The sequence below is a fragment of the Adiantum capillus-veneris genome, chromosome 19, assembly GCF_014529385.1.
Source record: "Adiantum capillus-veneris isolate H3 chromosome 19, ASM1452938v2, whole genome shotgun sequence".
NCBI classification, from domain to species: domain Eukaryota; kingdom Viridiplantae; phylum Streptophyta; class Polypodiopsida; order Polypodiales; family Pteridaceae; genus Adiantum; species Adiantum capillus-veneris.
Genome location: NC_140949.1, coordinates 83,358,261 through 83,364,287, shown reverse-complemented (window position 1 = coordinate 83,364,287; position 6,027 = coordinate 83,358,261).

Genomic DNA, 6,027 nt, shown 5'->3' with positions numbered 1-6,027 from the left:
TATGTAAAAAAGAGACTCAACTAAATCTCATGCAAGAGTTCATGAGAGTCTATAGGCTAGACACATGGGTGTGTAGCAACCTTCTCTAAGTTGAAAGAAAATTACTAGTGGAAAGATATGTATAAAGATGTATCTCAGTTTGTAGAGTCTTGTGTAACTTGTCAAATGTATTCAAATATACAACATCGTGATGGGTTGCACCCTACATATACACTAGCCATGCATAATAAAAGGGTTGTGATCTAGTTACAATGCTTTTAGGACTCTCGCACATGAGATACTTAGTTCTTTCACAAGAGGACCTAACTAAACAGGTTGAAGGGTGGGCATTAAGAGCAAAAACCTCAAAAGCTATATGCAAATTCCTTCTTGATGATGTGATTTGTCGTTATGGTTGTGTGGAAAAGATCACTGCATACAGAGGTGAACTAGATGTTGAGGAAGCAAGGGAGTTCTTTTCCAGATTAGGAATCAAGCTTTTCCTTACTACATCTTACAACCCTGAAGGCAATGGAAAGAGTGAAAGAGGACATCCTCACATCATCAAAGCATTGGCCAAGTCTTGCAGATGAAGAGTTGGTGAGTGGCCAAAATTGTTGTCGTAATATGCTTTTTGGATTGAACGTACAACACATGGCTCGGTAACTAGCTATATGCCTGTGGAGCTGATGTATGCTCAAAAGCCAATGCCAATTGAAGATACAATTCCCACATGGAATGTACTACCTTGGCAAGAGGGGCTTAGTAGGGAAGAGCTCCTTGCATTGCCTATAAGGAAACTAGAGAGAAGACCTGGAGACATTGAGGCTACAAAAGAGCAAATAAAAGGCAAGGTTGAACAACAAGGACTACTTTCATAAGCAACATCGGCTCAGGAGCAACGCAGTTGACAAAGGTGACTGGGCTTTAGTGTGTGATAGTAGCCTTGATAAACCAGCACACAGTCATGCGTAAGTTCTCAAAAATATGGTTTGGATGTTATAAATCATGTGCATGAAAATGCTACTTATAGCTTGTCTAAACTAGATGGTACAGAAGTAAAGGTTTCCATTGCAGGGAAAATGATCAAATCGTTTAAGAGAAGAGAAGACAGTGATCCAGAAGATTTTAAGGAAGAGGAAGAGAAAAACACAGGTGAAGATCAAAGTGAAGATGAAGCGTTGGAATCTATCAATGAAGATGAAATCATGGAGCATCTACAAGGGAATTGAACCTGTAGAAAATCAAATGTGGCACATACCAGAGGATGTGCAAGTTTAGAGGGGGTGGATGTCGTGTTGTGGTACGTACGTAGTGAACGAAAGCTACAATATTTATTTTGTGACTTTTTAGATACATAAGTATATTTTCCATAATGGACATATGCATATCTAAATATGCTTTCTATCTCATCCTAGTATTTATCTCAAGGAGAGCATATTCTTACTTTATCTCGTCAGAAAGTATTATGGAAAAAAGCGTCAATAGTTGCACCTCTTTAACTTGGGAAAAAAACATTGGTTCTTTCTTTCTATCATCTCACACTGTAGCCAGATCCTATAGCTAGTGTGATTTTCAATAACTATATTTTCTATGTATTTTATAAATTTTTCTCATGTTCTTTTTTGATAGCTACTAGGAAGGTATCAAATCCTAATGGGACATTAGCTTGCATAATTTTTAAAGATGCACCTATTTTAATGCATTATTGGAATGATACTTACCAAAATTTGTCGAGGAGCAATGTCATGCTTTCATATTGCATGAGGTGTCCATTGAAATAAAACTGTTGCTGTCAGAAAGGTACCCTATTTTGGTGATTTTTTTACACACGTTTCCTATCCGAATTGAAAAATTATATAGATTGGGAGTCGTAGATCATGAGCTGAATTCTTTGTTCCTATTTTTAGTTTTTTAGTTAGAGCCACGGTTTAGGAGATATGTTCAAAATGGTGGACCCCAGTCTTCCCACATCATGCAAGGACACACCATTTCAAACTTTGTCAGCTCATGTTCACACTGGCTCCTCTCTTTCTTGTGTAACCCTTGGGGGTTTCCTTCGCCTATAAAAGGGGACCTCTTCTTCCAAAAAACCATTCCATAGAGGGTGAGAGGATTAACGCCTAATTATACTTAGCCATAAACATAAACATAAACCCTACTCTTGCTCCTTGAGGAAGACTAGCCAATCTTGTAAGCATTCCATGGAAGTTCAACTCTAATCAAAGGAGAACTTAAATTCGGTGCATCATTCAAGTCTTGAAGTCTTCTCTCTCATTCTCTCTCCATCAAATTGACAAATAACTCTCGAAGGGTTTATCAAACAAGGTGTGTTTTGATTTGTGATTTTGTTGGTTTCGTGATGTTTTGCTTTTCATTTGTATCCCAGCCCTTGCCTCTATCTCTATTTCAAAATCTATTCCCTAACCTAGCTATTATCCACTTCTAATTTTGCACCCACCCTTATCTCTATCTCTACATCTACTTCTATCTCTATCCCTATATCTATCTCTCTTGTGTCATAATTACTGAAGGCATTCAAGCTAGAACACTCCGCCAAAGCTATGATCAACCTTCTTGGAGAGCTATGCTAATGCACAAGGTGAGTAGCCATATCTTTACACTCTCATAAATCTCCCTCACGCTTAGACGTTCATTCTCTCTACAAACTCTAGCTTCTCCTTGCTACAAGTACATCTCTCCCCGCAGTATCCTTATTGCGTACAAGAAAGAGAATAGAGCTTGTGAGGAAAAATTCTCTTCTCTTCACTTCTCTCACATCTATATTTTGCACATACTAGAAATATCCTAGATGAATAATCCACGTGATGTGAATTTCTTTCACTTCCCCTCTATGCGATCTATTACAATTAACATATGGATTAGCCTAAAATACACTTCCAACAACGTATAGTGTTTCTCTTTCGCTTAGAAAGGCTTAAAGAAATGCTTCGTTCATCGGATCCCATCATACTACCCCTTCTAAACTATAACTTTTCTTTTGACGTAAGTGTAGTTATTTTGCTATGAACCACAATTAATCACAATCACTAGACAAAACATATATATCATAGTAAGCACAAAATTACAATTCCAAAGAACAATTCGTAGTTGTTGAATGACATTAACTCATCTATTAACCCTTTCATCTTACCCATAATAAGATACGACCAAAGCCTTGGAATTTTCATCTTTATGTTGTTTTGAATTTCTCTTTTGTGTTCTTTCTTTGTGTGTGTGTGTGTGTCCGAGAGAGAGAGAGAGAGAGAGAGAGAGATTAGGGCTTCTTTGATTGCACTCCCTAACAAACTCTAGGCTTCATGGCATCGTTGGCATAACTCTTTTATATAGTTTTTGGAGTTTCCTCACGAATTCTCACACCAAGAGGCCCGGTGCTTTCCTCGAAAGACCGCAAACTTCTCGACAATGTATCAAAGACTAGGCAAAAACAAAAAAAACTTGAAATCATGTCCGAGAGCTAGAAGAAGCTAGAATACATTGACACAAAGACAAATGGCCTAGATGCCTTGAATTGAGCAGCACATTTATCTAACTAGACCCAGTATCGCTTCAAGAAGTTGAATCCTTGCTCCTGTAGCCACACACTATGCCCTTGCATGCAATGTTGCACAAACAATGTGTCATGCTCTTTGCCATTAGAGATGTAAAAATGTATAAACTTAAACACCATGTTAGCCTCGTGCCAAACATAGGTGATGTGCACAAGATTGTGACTTGTGAAGAGTACCAATGCATTTACTGGATTTCATTTTGCTCCTTGAAAGAGTAATTCTCAGCAAATTCTATAACAAAGACTACCACTACATCTAAAGCACCTATATACCTAGAAATGGTATTTTGGAAGTACATGGTGGTCTCATGCTAGCTTCTACCTAATCTCAAGGTATTTTGGAAGCTTCCAAGTACCCCAAGAGAGCCTATTACTATATTGTCATGGTTGTAAAGGACCTATGAGTTTACAAAGGTGGTTTTAAACTACCATTAAATGTACATTGGTTGCCCAAGAGGACCCTAATAGAGCTTATGAGTTTACATGGTGCTTTTGAGCACCAATCCCTTTGACATGGTAATATTACTAGCATCTACATGTAGGTACTCTAGGTAATCTTCAAGCTAATATATTTCTAGAAGGTACATGTAGCAAAATTCGTAGTATTGAAGTACCTAGTCTATGCACTTTGGCCCAAACCACCTTTGTTTGCTTTGATGTATATTTGAATTATTTGTTTGACCTTATGCTAGCTTCTACCCAGGAGGGTGAAGGTATTCTTCATGGTTTCAAATATTTTAGGATATCCATGACCAATGGTTGAAGAGTTCCTATATATGCGGCCATGAGGGGGTAGCCCCATTATTTCATGGATTGTCCTCGACATGTTCTCGAGCTGAGTGAGACCATTCCATTGGATTTGAAGCTTGCTGATGGTACCCAAAATCATTGTGTGCAATTATAGGCTACCACCCAATTTGACTATCATTTGGAGGATATTGTTAGTGTCCAATTGATGCTTCCACGGACATGGGCTGCAATCCAAGATGAATATTGTGTAGATAATGATTCTAGTGTAGCATAGGCCCCTCTTCCAAACTATTCACACCTGCACACATGGACTGGTGCTGAATTTCTTCTTCCAACCTATCGTTGCTTGTACTCATGGGCTATCAATGCTCTTGGTATAGCACAACCCCCTCTTCCAAGCTGCTCAAACCCACACAAACATGTTTCCTCTCCCAACTTGGTGATGCTTCGATTCATGGGCAGCCATCCACCTTGAGAGTAGTGAGAAGGCTGATGTTGTTGAATTCCTTTCTACCACATATGAGCCACAACAATACCCTGTTGCGGATACTCTCTATGTTTCTCAAGGCCCAAGCCCAACCTATCAACTGTATTTTGTACTTGAAATATCTTGCATCAAGCTAGGTAGAAATTGAGGCAGATGGTTGCACAAGCCATGCTTGCTTGCTTCATGAGAAGGAGAGATGAAGGCAGATTAGTGAACAGCATGCAAGCATAGAGAGAGAGAGGCACTCAGCTATACAGGAGCACACATGAAGGGAGACGGATAAACAAAAACCAAGAATTCATTAAAGTGGCTGGAGCCAATGTTTCAAAAAAAAAAAACTAAATGTAGTCTCACAAGAACATCGCCAAAACTTGTGCTAAAGCACCATCCATAAGTGCCTCACAAGAACTGTCAAGGACACTACTTTTCGCATCACCTTTTCATGCTATCACCCAGTAACAAAAGTAAGTAATCGTGATCCAAAGTTTAGAAATTTATCACGTACTCATGTATATCCTTCTATAAAACTAGGCAATTAAATTACCTTTTAACCAATGCATATGTCTTCCTAATACTAGAATGACTTGCACTTGCTTTCATGACATTCAAAAAGAATTTGGCGTATAGTGCTTAAGTCCATGGGTACACATACTCTCCCCTTGTAGATATCCATCATCAATAGAAAAATTATTCCATCGATGTATTTCTACCTGTAAAAAAGTAGAACTATGTGTAGGGTTAAATGTTGCACTCACAGTAGAGTGAAAACGATCCCTCATTTCTACATGACTCCACACTGTACTAAACGGATCATGCTCATACTTTCCTCGAAGAGAGACCAAGAATTCACTCTTAAGTTCCGTGAAAGAGAGCATTAATCTCTGGCATGCGTCTTAAAGTGTTTATTATCGTGTGTTGTATCAACCTTTATGATATCGTAAGGAGAAATCATACTCTTGAAATATCTCTTTCCATCTAACATTTTGACCCTTTAAATGTGTTTGATTAGTAAACCCATTAATGCTCTCATGGTCAAACACAATCTCAAACTTTGCATCATATAAATAATGCCTCCATCTGTGAAGGCATGTATAATGGCATGCAACTCATGCTTATATGCAAAATAATTTTGTTGAGAAGTATTAAAGTTTTAAGTTTCAAAGGGAGTTGGGCTACCCCCTTGAAATAGTACTACACCAATAGCCTTATTGTTAGCATCAATCTCCAAAACAAAAGGTTT